At 32.3% G+C, this 15,740-nt stretch overlaps 1 protein-coding gene and 1 pseudogene across 27 annotated transcripts in view; one reads left to right on the top strand and one right to left on the bottom strand.

Annotated features, from left to right (window-relative positions):
• Positions 1–15,740, top strand: part of Ptprd (protein tyrosine phosphatase receptor type D) — a 2,079,748-nt gene that overhangs the window by 201,958 nt on the left and 1,862,050 nt on the right. The window lies entirely within an intron of this gene.
• On the bottom strand, positions 11,382–12,036 carry LOC100718037 (ras-related protein Rab-18-like; annotated as a pseudogene).

Here is a 15,740-nt window from a genome sequence, read left to right as displayed (position 1 = left end):
GAATGGCCTTTTGCTGATACTGTATGTAACTATTTGTTCATGTTTCTGTTTCCAAAATGATAACTAAGACGCATTCTTCTAGTGCTCTCTTTTCTATTTTGCTTACTTCTGATTAGTCAGTCATTTGAATGGTTGCCTGTCTTGTGAAGTCTGTAGAATGATTGTGAACCAAAATCTTATTACTAAATACTTTATCCTGTGATTCATTAATGGTGTAGATAAAACACCTTTAGCATTATAACCCTCTTAATATTTTGCTTTGATAATCTGATAAAGTGGTCACCCATTTTCAGCATGTGATTAAAAAGGGAAAAGTAGATTAAATGAAAGTATCTAATTATGTGAATTGAACTGTATTTTAAAAATGTAGTCCCTCCCATTTGAAGTGAAACATAACCTTTGTCAAGTATATAATTTATCTGGTTTTTATTATGCCAAAAATCTATAGTAGACACAAAGAAAGAAAATGTGAGATATTATCACATTCCTTGAAATGTGTTATATTTGAAATAAAAAAATAGAATATGCGAATATTAGCTAAATAAAATAAGTTCAATAAAAATGTTTGCTTTTACTTAAAATTTCTTTGCTATTTAGGAATATATGCATTCCTTGATGTGTAAAGTTTTGGAAATGGCACTGTCATTTTAATCTGACTTTAAAAAAAAAAAAAAACTTCAGACAAATAAGTATAAAAGGAAGCTAAGTGAATAAGTTCACAGTAGTTATATGGCCCTCTGTGTATGAATGTTATTAAAAATATAAACAGAGACTTGGTGCATGACTAGCCTATAATTAAAAATGAGATCATATTAGCAGTAGTATCCCAAATTGCTGTGACATATTTTGTCTCCAACTAACTGAGAAACTCAAGATTCCTGAAGAGCTAGAGATAATTTTCATGCTCCCTATATCACACTACACCTCTCCATGGGTCTATGGAATATTATCTAAGGGTCACTTATTAAAAGAAAAGAAAGCCCCTTGTTTCTTCTTACTATATTCTGTCAGACCATCATCATAGACAACTGCCATTCTATTGAATGACAATGAACATTTTAAAAAATTAGATATCATAATGAAAATTATATTTCTCATCAACTTTCTCAATCAAAATTGCTTCATTTTTGTTTTAGAATAAGATTTATTCCTGTGACAAAAATTGGTGTGGCAATAAGAAAATTTATCTATGAAAAATAAAATATTCAATGTATATCACAAGGAAAACCAGCCAGGACTATATTATGATGAAGTAGTCATGGTTCCTTTTTAGCCTGTTTTACTGCATGAAATCAAGAATAACCAATTCAGATAGTGTTTCAAGAAGTCTTAATAATAAACAAACAATGTAGATTTCACATGTGTATGAGAAAATAACAATAAACATCGATTTGTTCTTCTGGATGTGTAAGTCCCAAGTAGACAATTGGGATGCAGTTACACTGCAGTGAATAGAAAGCACGGAATATTGAGATGATGAAGTAAGTCAAAGTAGCTGTATTGAAGTTTGTAAAATTATTTGTCTATTAACAGAAAGATTATAGCCAGGAGTCTATTAAAGAAGAGCTTAGAATGAATAGCTTTTGAAAGAAAAGAAATGTAGAAATGTAAGGTTTATCAGGAGTCAGTGAAATTCAGTGAAAGGATCAGAATTTAGGTATTAGAAAGATCACTTTGGCATCCTGGTCAAGAATTCAAACAGCCTAAACTAAGAGTTAGAGACCAAGTGAATGTCAGCAATATCAGTTTTAGAAAGAGTAATGACGGTGAATTGGTGGGATTATATTATTTATGGGTTTGAAAGATAAAACAAAAATGTTCAGGTTTCTTACTTGTGAGCCGGAAAGGTGGTAACATTCCCTTAGAATAGAAAGACTAATTTTATGTAAGTTAAATGTATCACAATATCATTTAGATTTAGATATTGTTACGGTCATTTTCTATATGGCAAAATCTGAGAGCTAGATAAATTAAAATATCCCCCAATAACTCTATTGGTAAAATATCTAGCCACCATAAAAAAGCTCTACGTATGACCAAAGACTATGGCATTTTCCACTATGCCAATGCTATGCAATTACAATATGTAAAGATCATATGGAGCCAAAAAACCTGTAAAATACCACTTTGTATGTGATAAACATTACCCTAGTTTCCTGCAAGAGCAAGGTGAAAGGAGATTAAAATGTTCCCTCTCCAGGGTTAATGTGTTCTGGTCTTCTACATCCTAATTAAATTAACAGAACCAAACACAGATAATTTAAAGTCGCACAGACGGTGGAATCTAGGAAGTGATAGCCTGAATCATACTGTCAGCACTGTAACTGTGCTTAAGCTCTCTGCAAATCTGCCTGTCCCATTTTACTATAATGAAAGTGTGATGGGGTAACAAGCTGGTTAGCTTCAGTCATGTGCTCTGCCGAGACCTTTGCAATACAGAAATAATTCTGACTTACCGAGGAAATTTGGTGGTTAAAAACATTTTTGCTACTACAACAAAAAATCTTTGTATGTTTCCTAGGCAACAAACATCCTTAAGAAATGGTGGCAGTTTAGGTAGAAAGTATTTTATAACTGAAGGGAGGCAATAAGATTTTTTTAAAAAAGATGATATGTGTTCAAACAACAGTAAAAAACTACTGGTTTGGTAATTGTCCATGTCAAATTTAGAGCACTTGTAATATAATTGTGTTTCATTTCTTGTATTTTAATTCTCTTATACTTTGTTGTTCAACATTCTGCATTTATACTTACCAATGTGATCTTCCTACTAATCTCTTTCTATTTTAAGCAAGGCGAATTTTTAAAAAAAATTGTACCATATGTCAATTCTCGTCGGAGTAACTAAGTGTGAAATATACCTGTGAAAAACTATTTCCAAAGTGTGAAGTGCATTTTTCAACCTTGTAAAGATGATAAAACTATTCTGATCATGTCATAATGGACTACCACAATTGATTTTAAATATAATTGATGCAGATTATCTGGAAATCAAACTATAAAAAGATTGAAGTTTGTTGAAATATTTATTTGAATAGGGCTACAGATTGTGGAAATAATTTTAATATATTGTGTTCATAATTCAATCTCAATGCATTCTTTAACACTTTCTAAAACCATTTTGTTTCACTGGAACTCAGAAAATCCCTTTTAATTCTCAAATTTTGAAAGAACCTTACTTAAAATGGATTAAAATTTCTTTTTTAAAAAATGTTCACGACACATATTAATGATAACTTTTATTTGAATTGAGTGGTAGAAACATTTTGATTGGTGAAAGGCACTTTCTGAATGTCTTAGTTTTTAAAGCACCACTGCATTCCTCTTATGCAAGAAAGCTAAGGATACAATGATTAAATTCAATAGGACTAAAAGAAGGTTGGAAACAACATTCAAAACCATCTTCTTCTCTTCCTTCAGTCTTGGTGTTTATATAGACCCAGAATACAGTGAGCATCTTTTTTGTTCTCATGGAGCATTGACTTTTACTGCATCCATGATATCTCAAGTTTCAATAGAGAAGCTGTCTAGGAAAAGTGGTATTTTTTAATGATATTATTGTTACAAAAATGCATTACATGTTTGTTTTGGATTCTATTTAAATATTAATTAGAAATAAAATTGGCAAAGTAGCTTTTGAGGGAGATATTTAGGGAGAGAAGAAAGGAGAGGAGGAGGGAAGGAAGGAAGGAAAGCAGTATTTTCTGCCATATGTGATACGAGATATACTAATGGGAAAAGATTCATTTATAAAATCATGAAATAAATTTCCAGATAAATTTATGAGAAATTTACAATACAGTACAAACTATGTTATATTCTTCTAACATCTTCAATATAAATATATAAAATTTTTTCCACATATAAACTCAAAGTAATACATACAATGTAATTTGTACTTTGAAAGAAAATACTCCATTTGAACTCAGTTATATTTTTTAGTATAAAAATCTTTAATTCTAGAAGGACTTGGAGTAGAATTGAATGCTTATAATGTAAATATTGTTGGTAATCTCATAATGAAACTTTATCTTACTGAACCCCAAGAATCGTGTTCTGAAGATTTTCATAAAATGATCAAAGTAAATTTGAAAATTATCCCTTTGGCTCCAAAAGTACATGGCTCTGCATATAAATAACGTGAAACAATAAATAGATTAGTTTAATTCATGGTATTCTCTCTAGGAAGATGAAGGAATTTTCTATGTGCCTTAATATCAACAACAAATGCTCATTTTCCTATCTATATTTTGTACTTTTTGTTGCTTTGTGGAAATAACTTTACTGTTTGATACTTTTGTTTCTTTTTATTTAATCTGTTCAAATTCTAGTACGTAAAGTTTACATTCACTTAAGGGAGTACATGAATGTATGTAACAAAATTTAATTTGTTTTTTAAAACTCCCCTCCTCCTCTGCCTCATTCCTTCCATCTCTAAACCACCATTCTCCTTTTCATTTTTATTGTTATTATGTATTATTCTTAGTTCATGATTATGACATTCAGTGCTCACATTTATTGTGAATATTTTGTACCCGCAGATGACACAATGGTAATCTTGTTCATAGATACAATGGGTAACTAACGTTGTTTTTTTCTATGCACTTCTGCTACTTATTTCAATTTTGAGGCTTCCCTCTAGCATGCAAGCAGAATTTAAGGCATATATTTAATCCATTAATGAGATTTCTCAAATAATGTTATTGGTTTTACAACTTTATATTTGCTCTAATTTAGAGTTACTATATATCACTTCCTATATTAATCAGAATAGACCCTAGGAATTGTACTGTTCAGTGCCATGACTTCTAATATGGATGAAACAAGCAAGAACATGTGATATAGACTGGCAATTAATAATCTTGGATAGTGAATGTCATAATTCATTCACAGTTCATCTCACATTGCCCTTAACTATTCTTATATTCTCTATCTCACTGCAAGGTATTCTGAAAAAAATATAGGTAGGGACTATTTCCTTCTGTTAGTTACAGAATAGGTATTCAGAAAAGCATCTTTCATGAAAATATGAAATAGAGTACATGACATTATAACGGAAAGCAGATACATAATTTTAATAAAGAAATTCTAAACACTTAAAAAGAGACTAGTTATTATGCAACAAATTTGCAACAAATGAAAGGATATAACGCAAATTCAAAAAGAGGGCATGATAAGCTAATCTAAATATTTAGAAAAATTTGACAAATAATTGTGAACACTGCCTCTTAATATTCTGAAGAGAAAACCCAAGATTTTCAGAGTCACTTGGTGAGGAATTCTCAAAGGTTTTCCAGAGATTCTATCATCACATATCATAACTTCAAGTACTCTTCTCCTTGAAGGGGAAGTAAAAGAGCAGAATTATTCATCAGGGATTATGGTGATAAAATATTCACAGTTCCTTTTAAAGCAATAATGTGCCAGTTTTAAATTACTGAACTGTGCTGTTTGTTATTTCAAGGGGAATCTTATTAGCAAAGATAGAACACACTAACATGATTCTGCTGTGGAATTCACCACATGTCTGATTAGCGAGCATTTAAAAATACATTTCAGATATCTTCCCTCACCATAAACAAGCTGAAATGACAATTAACTAGTCTCTGGGTTATTAAATTCAGGAGACTTGAAGGAACATTGTAACTTGTGAAACTATACCAGAAATGTGCTTAATAGTGTAGACAGTAAAAAGAAAAAGGATTAGAGTTATATTTTTCAAATAAATTCAAATCTGTATGCGCAGAATTATGCCACAAAGCATACTGAATGTAATTTTTAAGCACGGAGCATCACCTTGGTTAAACAACATGACAATTCATGTCCAAGGTTCTACTTGGAAACATAGGCACCCGTTTATTTATGTCCCAGTTATCCAAAAACTGAAAATATATGCTGGGCATAACAAAGTATTTCCTTTCAAATTCTTGAACGTCATTTGTTGAATCAAACAGTTTAGAGAATCCATTCTGATATAAGTGAACAATTCTGTAAATCTATAGGTAATAATAATTTGAAGTATTTTACTCTTTTTTCAGTTATTTCTGTAGTTTAAGATAATTATATAAATTACACTGCCCAGGGAATTTTAACTAATATTTCACAATGTTTTGAAATTATTGTGTTCAAGTTGAATTTACTTAGTTGATATTTTTAATGACTTTTTAAAAAGTTCACAAATAACATCAGTAGTGTTTTCAAAATGTTATATATACCAAAAATAAATCCCAACTGATTGTAAAAAAAAAAGAGTTTCCCACTTATGAAATAGAAGTGGCTTATTTTTTTTTTTTCCTTAATTGTGCTCACAAAAAACATAGACTAGCAGATATGTAAAAGAAAATCACTATATCACTACTAGTTACCTTTCTTAAAAAGGAAGGAGGAGGTTTCTAAGCATGGACGGGCTTCATATTCTTGTTCTTCTCAATTCAAATACTAGTCAGACAACCTGTAAGTTCTTGAACACTCCAGCTCTGGCTTCCCTGACAAGGGAAGAGACCACTGGTTCAGTGGCAAATTTCCGTAATCACAGTGACAATTTGCCAGAGTGACATAGGTTTACCTTGTTGTTTGAAGGACTGTCAGTGACAAGGGCTTTGAGGTAGCCTATTGTTTGAAGCATAGCTTTTATCAAGAGCAGCCGGTATTTAAATTCACACACACACACACACACACACACACACACACACACACACACACACACACAATTTAGATAAAGCAGTCTCACTGAGATGAACGAGGATGGCATTTCTTACCTTACACCTACCTACAAATTCAAACTGCTGTGTTGTAACACAGTTTCATTCTCTTGTTTATGACTTATGGCTTACAGCCTCAACTAATTTAAGGGTCCTTAAAATGAGAAGAAATAGACACTTATTTATAACAATGTATTTGTTTAGAGGACTCTTGCAAGAGATTTTGTTGATGATTCCTACTTACACATAACTACTTTGAAGTTTCTCATTTATAAGGAGGCTTAGAAAACATCTACAACATAAAGAGCTGGCAAGTGTTGATATAGGCAAAGAAATTTTGGAGGATGAGCAGATAAATACCAGTAATGCAGATACATTGTGACTGACATAGGTCAACAGAATTATAATGTAACAAATGAAGTAGACTAGGAATACAATGTGGCAAAATGAAATGTGCACTCTTTGGCTCTATGGACTGTTGACTGCATCCAGTTGTTATGTGGAAATACAGTTTTGTTCTTGCCAAATTAATGATTCTTGCAGAGAAATATAGAACACTCATAAAAGATGTGATATGTCTAAAGCATAAAGACACAAATACTGATGAGCACAGAAACAAGAGAGAGTAACTGAAGCAAAGTAAATGTGGATGTATAGAAAAGCGCAGTTTCCTGAGACAAGGGGCACAAGTCTCTTTGATTCTTTGGAACCTGTTGAAAGGCATTGTGTTAGTTAACAACACAGTGTGCTAGCTATGTTACACGTGGGCTCCCGTTTTACAGGGTGAAGTGATAACTGACTCAGTGGGAACTAAACATGTAGGTAAGAATGGTAAAGCTTACATGCCCCAATCTAGAAACAGTAAAATAGGTTGCAGTTAGTGAAGTGGATGCCAGAAGCTATGCAAGTATGGAACACAAGGTACATCATGTGAACATATAAGTTTTGAGATAAGATTCAAATCATATATTTGAGTGTATGTATTGTTTTTCATTTCACTAAGAGTTTAACTTTATGTTTTAATCACTAGACACATACTGCTTTATATTAGTGTTTTAGAAAAATCATTGATTTTAAAAGTAGAACATTTATTTTACCTTTTGGACTATATGCTAGTATTTCTTTTTTCAATGAGATTTTATGCATAGAAACATTAACAGGAATACTAGATTACTGAAAACTGATTAAAGACTGACTTGCATCCAACTACTTTTTAACGTGCCAGTCCAAAATTCTGAGGATATAATGGAACATGCAAATTTTAGAGTAAATGGATAGGAAGCAATATAAAATGTAAAAGGAAATTGTATAATGATATATGTTTGTCAGCTTTTTTGTACTTGTGTCACAGTACTGGAGACCCAAAATCTCGAGGAGTAGAGGCTTATTTTGTTTGACAGTTTCAGGGTATCATCCCTGGTCCACTGGCTCCAAGGCAGAGACATTATGGTGGAAAGGTTAAGAGAAGCAAAGATGCTTAGTTCGTGGGCACTGGAAACAAACTAGGGAAAGAACACAAAAGAAGCAAGAAGGGACCAGGTATAGGACACTAAGCCATACCTCCATGCCCCATCACTAACACCCACACATGTGCTTTCTAATCCCCTTCGTGGCTCCCAAGCCAGCCAAGTTAGGCAATCAGCTCTAGCCACTGTGTGATGAGAAGTGAGTGGAAGCGATGTTGATAAGAAATACCAAGAGGATTAAAGAAGTAGCCTTTCTCTACTAAGTGGTGTGATCTACAATCTGAGTAATGTCCTTAACCATCTAAAGCGCTGAATTATATACTGAAAATATCAAAATAAAATTGCTGGGACAAAAGAAAGAGAAAAATCTGAAGATGTGATGCATTCACATTTTTTTTTAACTTTTTTTTTTTTTTTTTTTTTTTTTTGTCTTTTTTCTTTTTATCAGTACCGGGGATCAAACTCACGACTGCCTGCTTTACAAGCCAGGCCCTTATGCTGCTGAGCTAAATCCCCAGGCCCTGCATTCACATTCTTTTCAGAATCTGTAATGTAATCCGAGCAAGAAAAGCAGTGAGGCCAATTGTGTCATTAGTTACTATATATAAAATTATGAGTATATATGAAAGAACAAGTGATTTAATAGAGTAGATAGTAATTGCAATTCAAAATAAACACTATATACTGAGATTGACTTTTTAAATTTTTTCTGCTTTTTTCATATTTTGATGTCTTTTTATGATTTTGTATATGCTCCAGGCTCTTCTACCATCATTGTCTTATTGACTGTACACAATAAAATGTCAGCTAGACGACTGTATCACATCTACCAACTAAGAGAGAGTTTTCTTGTATTCAAAACCCAAGAGGTAAATTGTGTCACTTAATGGGATCAGAAATCAAAATGGAATCAGACATTTCACCAGCAACACAAAGGTGGAAGACAGTGGGTATATGATGCTAGGACACGCAGCATTGTTCCCAAAATATTCCTGCCAGATAGTTGTTAAACTAACATATTCCAAACCAATTTTCTAATCGTGCAAAAGGACTGATGCTGTATTACCTCCTCTGCATCTTTCTCAGGATACTTTTAAGATATACCTTCTATCAAATAATCCTAAGCTATGAGAGTGGGAGACGTAGGTTTAGAGGACTGGGTATCTTTTGCTCTAACAAGGAAAAAAAAAAAAATCCATGATGATGCATGCCTGAAGATTAAGTACAGCTAGTAGAAAAATAACTACTCTTGAAGGGGGAGGAGGAGGAGAAAATTATTCAAAGGTGTATATCTAAGGGGATAAAGGGGTTCACAACAAAATGAGTCTCAAATTGTACTTGAAATATTGGGAACTAATTATTTTAAGAAACAGATGTACTTTAAAGGAAAAAATAGAGATAAGAATGTTGCATAATAAAAGTAACAATTCTATTATGAAGTCCAACTCAGATATATAAGAAATTTTTAGCTAGTTGTAGAGGTATAACATTTATCAGTAACCTGACCTTGTTATAACACCATACTATATTGTTTGAAAGTGAAGAGGAAGTATTTGTGGCAGAATGTAAGATATTTAAATGCTTATCATCCATGTTACCTATCCAGTACATCACAGATCACATTCAAAATTTTAAAATAAGCATAGCAGAAAACACAGTGATTATTAGCAGAGGCTGGGCTGTGGGGCAGCAGGAGGAAGGAAAGATTTTATTAATGAGTACAAATTTCAGTTAGTAGTAATTACAGTGCTATAGCACCGTAGGCTGATTATAGTTAACAAAAATTTGTTGCGTATTTTAGAATAGATAAATAAATAATAAATATTTAGGGAGTTGAAAGTGTTGATTGTACTGAATTAACCACTATTAATTATATAAATGTAGTAAATATCACATTGTATCATATATATATGAAAATTGTGTCTCAATTAAAAATTATAAAAATGTATGCAAACAATTTAATTCCAAGTTTATGCTTATTACATATGAAATGTATCTTGAATATGTCTTAACGTTTATTAAAAGTATTTTAGCTATAAACTAAAATATATGAATGTTTATGTCAGTTTATTTGTATAGACATAAGATTTTAAAGCACTGAAAAATGTTCAATATAAAGAATATTTAAACTTGGCATGGAGCTGCTATTTTTCATTTTGTTTAACTTTATTTACTTTTTAGCAAAAAACACTTTGGCAAAGATTTATTAGTTTTGAGAAACTAATGATTGCTTTTTGCAGTAAATTATCAACATTTTCATTGCAACAGTATTTTCTGTACATTAGAATCTGGAAGGAATATGCCTTTCTCAAATTTTCATTTAGTATTTTTTCCTCTTTCTTCAAAACACAGAAATAGGTTTTTGAGTATCAACTAGCCCTTTATGTAAGCAATAAGAACAGACATCCATAAACATTACACAAGTTACAATGAAAGAACCAGGGCAAACATAACCAACATTTATGAGGAGAGACATTGGTTTTAGAGTTGGTACATACTAAAGGAGGTTCAACCAATACTACTTAAGTCCTGAAACCAAAATGAGGAAACGAAAATGAGGAAAATTACACTATCTAACTAAAAACACTGCACAAAGGACATGAATTTAGTATATTTATCACAGGATTAAAACTACAAATGACCAACCTAACCAGTGAGATAACTTTAAAAAATTATACCAAACATCTTTCATATATAAGCACTGTTTTGGAAGCATTATCTGAATAAATAGAAATTTAATTATAAATTGGCCTGAGTATGATCTGTACTGAGATTTTGCTTGGGGAATTTCAGATATCCTAGGAAAGTGGTGAATTTCACACTTATTGTTTCTCTTAAAAGGAAATTTGACTGGCTAGGTGGCAGCTGTTTACTTCCCAATTGTTCTAGCATTCTACATACCAACTAATTGAGTAATTAATAGGAGCAATTAATTTAAGCAAAAGAGACCAAAAGCAGATTTTTTAGTAACATGTACTAGGTAGATGGATGCTGTAAAAAGTTTACATGATAAATGTAAATCATAAAGTCAAATGTACTCATAAAGATACACCTATTTTTACATTACATAAAAAACTGCAGATGACAAACTTGCATGTTTACTGCAATATTTTATCTTGGAAAGCTGATGAGTAAGGTTTTTCATAAATATTTACTGCCATTATCCAAAACAATTATGTGCACACTACAAGGTCCCTAAAATAGCATTTAGAGTTTATAAACAGAAAGATGTCACTATCTTATCAAATATGCCAAGAGATAGAGCTTCCCAGAGATTATACAACAGAACAATAAGCACCCCACCGCAGGCCCCTTCTCCATGGCTCTCTTCCATGTGCGACAGTTTGACTCCTTTATTCTGGTTCTCACTCTCCCACAGTCCAGGTGTCTGAATGATCTTTTCGACAAGTTCCCCAAAGGCACATTGTACACTACCAAAGGATTTTTGCGCTTGTCTCTATAAATAACATGAATCCTTTTGTGAAAACTTTAGGCCTTCATTTCTATCAACTTCACGATTTTCCTTATCAATTTGATTTCCAACCAGCACGTTTATTGTGTCATTCTTTGTACAGTGTGTTTATATTTCATTTAACCAATTATCCAGCTCAGCAAAGGTGTCTCTTCTTGTGACATCATAAACTAATACCCAGTGCCCCTCTATAGTAGATGGCACACCTCTCCTGACCCAGCAGTATTCCACATTATAAGTTTAGTCATGTTTCCATCCACTGAAACTGTTTTCACCAAAGTGAACACTTATCATCACTGTGAGTTTTGGATCAGAAGTATCACCTGTGAACCTCAAGTCTTACTCACCTCTTGTCGATAATAAGGATTTTCAAAGTGGTCAGCATATTCTCATCCATTCGGCTCCCTCTCTACGCCAAGCCATAACTTTAACTTTTAAATTTGCTAAATCTATTTTGATGAAAACATTCAAATTAATGCCCTTTTAAAATGAGATAACACTTTTTGTAGCAGCATCAAACCAAAATATTTCAGACAAAATTTACATGTCTAGTTTCTCAGATTAGAGATAGTGGCTATTGATCAGATATAAATAAACTCATTATGACTGCATGCGTGATCTTAGGGGAGAGATTTTTTTTTTTTTTTTATCAAACACAACAAAAACTTAGAAATGAGCCTATCACAATGACGTGCCAGGCCAATTTGAAAAACAAAAATCATGTATGTCAGTAGGACATATTCAAGATTTAAGAGAATATACTGGTTTGCTAAAGTATCACATATTTAACAGAATATTTTAAAGTTTTTAATATATGGTTAGATAGTATATTTTGTTATTATAGCTGTAGAAATTTTATCAGTGGACTACAGTTCAAACTTCAGTTTTGTTTAATTACTGATTGGCTCCATCCAATTTCAGCACATTTAAAAAAATTTGCATTTCTTTTCCAAGTCATGTAGAGTTTAACAGGGAAACATTTCTTTTCTAGGTTTAAGTGACAAAATAATCAATAATCTATATCAGAGAATTCTTACAGTAAAATGGAGTAACCCTAAGAAAATAATGTTTCTAGTGTTACTGCTTTCCACTGAAAATTAAATGAACACATTCATCTCAGATCCCATTTTCACTTAGGACAGTGAAGTGGCTTGTGGGTGAACATGGGCTCTGATACTTCCATCCATTGATTATATTCATTAAGAATTTTAATGAAAAAAACTTCAGATGCTACCATGCATATGAAGAACAATGAAAACAAAGAATGTCTTGCAGTAATGGTCTTGACAACACACTGGTTTAGATAAGCAGCGTGGTGTGTTTGTTCGAAGCCAGCCTCTGCCAAGCTCAAGCTCTTGGAATGCAGTGTACTTTGTCTTTTCCTAAGTTTCAGCATCTGTAAAACATGCTCAGTATTAGTTCCTGCATCATAACTATGCTCTGGCTATCTGAGAAATTAGATAGAGAGATAAAGAAGTGATGGATTGTGAGATAGGAGATAGAATTAGGATAATACTCATAATTAAGCAGCAGCACACTATTAGCTGTCACTAATGCTGTTGTTTTAACTATAGTTTTTTTTTTTTTTGGCATGACATGCTTTGTATACTTTTTAAAACTTACTGATAAATGAGTATTTTTATTTGAAAAACTTGTGAAAGCATGTGTAGCAATTTATGCTATTTTTGGATATATTGAAAATAGATTTTCCACCTTTACTATCTGATCTAGAATCTTTCATTCCAATGAAATGTTCATAGAAAAAGAGAATGATTAGGGAAGGTGAATGGACAGCAATCAGTTATTAGTATTTGGAAGAAGTAAATAAAAGAGTTTTACTACTAGATGTGCTTTTAAAAAAATTAGCTTCATTTTCACTAGTATCGTTCTAACAATATGAGCAGACACTCAGATTTCATAGGGATTTTGAGGTGTTTGTTACTACAGTTGTGGCTCTTAGATCTCTTTCTCTCTCTCTCTCTCTCTCTCTCTCTCTCTCTCTCTCTCTTTCTCTCTCTCTCTCTCTGTCATTTTCACATAACTGCGACAAAGACTTTAGACTGCTAGTGATTAAATTTCAAGTGTATTTATCATCTTATAGTTGATCTTTCAGAAAAATAAATACAGGGTGCAAATTGAATAGAATAAAAAGGGTAATAAAAGATTAAAATAGTAAATCTCCCAGGGATTTCAAAAGTATTTGCTGAGACCCAAACTCCTTATTTTATGCTAAAAACACGGTTTGTTTGAACTGTTCTAAGAGTTTTGGAACTCAAGTGTAGCAAAGTGAATTTTGGTTGTTTGTTCTTGCGGTTGTAGGGGTTGAGCCCAGGACCTTGCACATACTGGCAAGCACTCTCTCACTAAGCTGCATTCCCCGTCCTTCTATTTTAAATATATTTTGAGACAGAAACCCAAAATTTCCCAGACTGGCTTCAAACTTGAAATCTCCTGTTACTGGGATTACAGGCATGCAGCATGTCTATTTTAGCAAACAATTTTACCATGATATATTTCTTCTTTTTTTTTTTTTTTTTTTTTTTTTTTTTTTTTTTTTTTTGGCTTTTTCGTTTTTACCGGTACCAGGGATTGAACTCACGACTTCCTGTGTTCGAGGCAGGCGCTTATGCCGCTGAGCTAAATCCCCAGCCCCCATAATATATTTCTTAAATATGACAGTATTTTGTTCTTATCTTGTTCAATTTTTTAAGCATAATTACACTTATTTCCTACAATATGTATTACTGAAGTTACTAAAATGCATAAAATAACCTTGTCTTATGTTTTTTCTTCCTAACCATATCTTCTGCCTGCTCATTTTTGTGTTTGTTCAAGAAAATCCTATTAATAATTTAATATTGATGAAATATTTCCTGTACAAATCAGCGAATGTCCATATCCTGATGTGCCATTTGTCCTGTCGTTATAACTTCAAAACAGGTTTGAACTATGACCCATTTCAGTTTTCTATACTGATGTGATCATATTTTAGAGGAGATTAGGCTGAGCTTTGTTAAAGAAATTAGCTTCTTCCTGTAATTAAATTGAACGTCTTTGTCTTTCATTTACAAATGCAAAAATTATCTAATATTACTCAAGTGCAAAACTGTTTTTGTATTTGAGTTGCTTAGGTCAGGTAGACATAATACTAATAATATTTATTGTGCCTCTTATCAATTGGTCACCAACACTGGACTGGTATATCATAACCTCTAATCAACAAAATAGTCCTAAAAAGAGGTTACTTTTAATATCAGTTTACAATTAACAGAGGCAGACCAAAAAGGAATTAAATATTTTTTCTCAAAGTTTCAACCAAATTTTCTGAATTCAGAGTAGTTTTTGTGTTCCATGAAGAATCTCTTAACATTAAATAATGTTTTGAATATTCTAGGGAATTAGAAAAGATGAGTGAAAGGGTAGTAAAGAAAGCTCCTGTGGGAAGTGAGAACAGCTTCTTATGTATTTTGCTCTCCCTGACTTCTCATGCTCTTCTTTGGTTTCAATTGATTCATCTTCTTTAATTTCTCTTTAAATTATTGTACTTTTGTATTTCTGCTAGCTCCCAGTTTGCGTCCAGCTAATGAAACTTCTAATATTGTTCCATTTAAGTATTTGTGGTCCTTGTATTCTCATGAACCTGCCTACCACCCTGGTGACAGTGGCTAGATCAAACATCGTAAACAGACCAAGTTGTGGGCATATGGTAGACATGTGTGCTCCTCTTGTCAATATGAAACCTCTCATCTAAAGACAGATCAAGAGGATGACTTTCTCAGTATAATACATTCAGTGTAATACATTCTCAGAATGTATTACAGTGTAGAACTCTCAAAAGTCCTGCCCAGAAATTAAATGTCTAGCCAAAAGTATGAAGCGTTCAAAAAATTGAATCTTCTATTTAATTTCCCTTGAATTTTAAAAGCTACATTTTTAATCATTAATCTGCATGAATTTAAGTGATACTTCAAGTCAAAACAAGTGAATATGTGTGGTTGACTCCATTGCTGCTTAATGATATGGTTTTTCTCTCCTTTTGTGAAAATAAAATATAGATGCTTAAAAATATATAATTTATGTATCTCTAACATAGAAATCAGA

This window comes from Cavia porcellus, unplaced genomic scaffold (genome assembly GCF_034190915.1).
Source record: "Cavia porcellus strain 051 isolate PalLab524CR breed Dunkin Hartley unplaced genomic scaffold, mCavPor4.1 scaffold_1, whole genome shotgun sequence".
Classification (NCBI taxonomy): Eukaryota; Metazoa; Chordata; class Mammalia; order Rodentia; family Caviidae; genus Cavia; species Cavia porcellus.
This window is presented reverse-complemented; position numbering and strand designations above follow the sequence as displayed.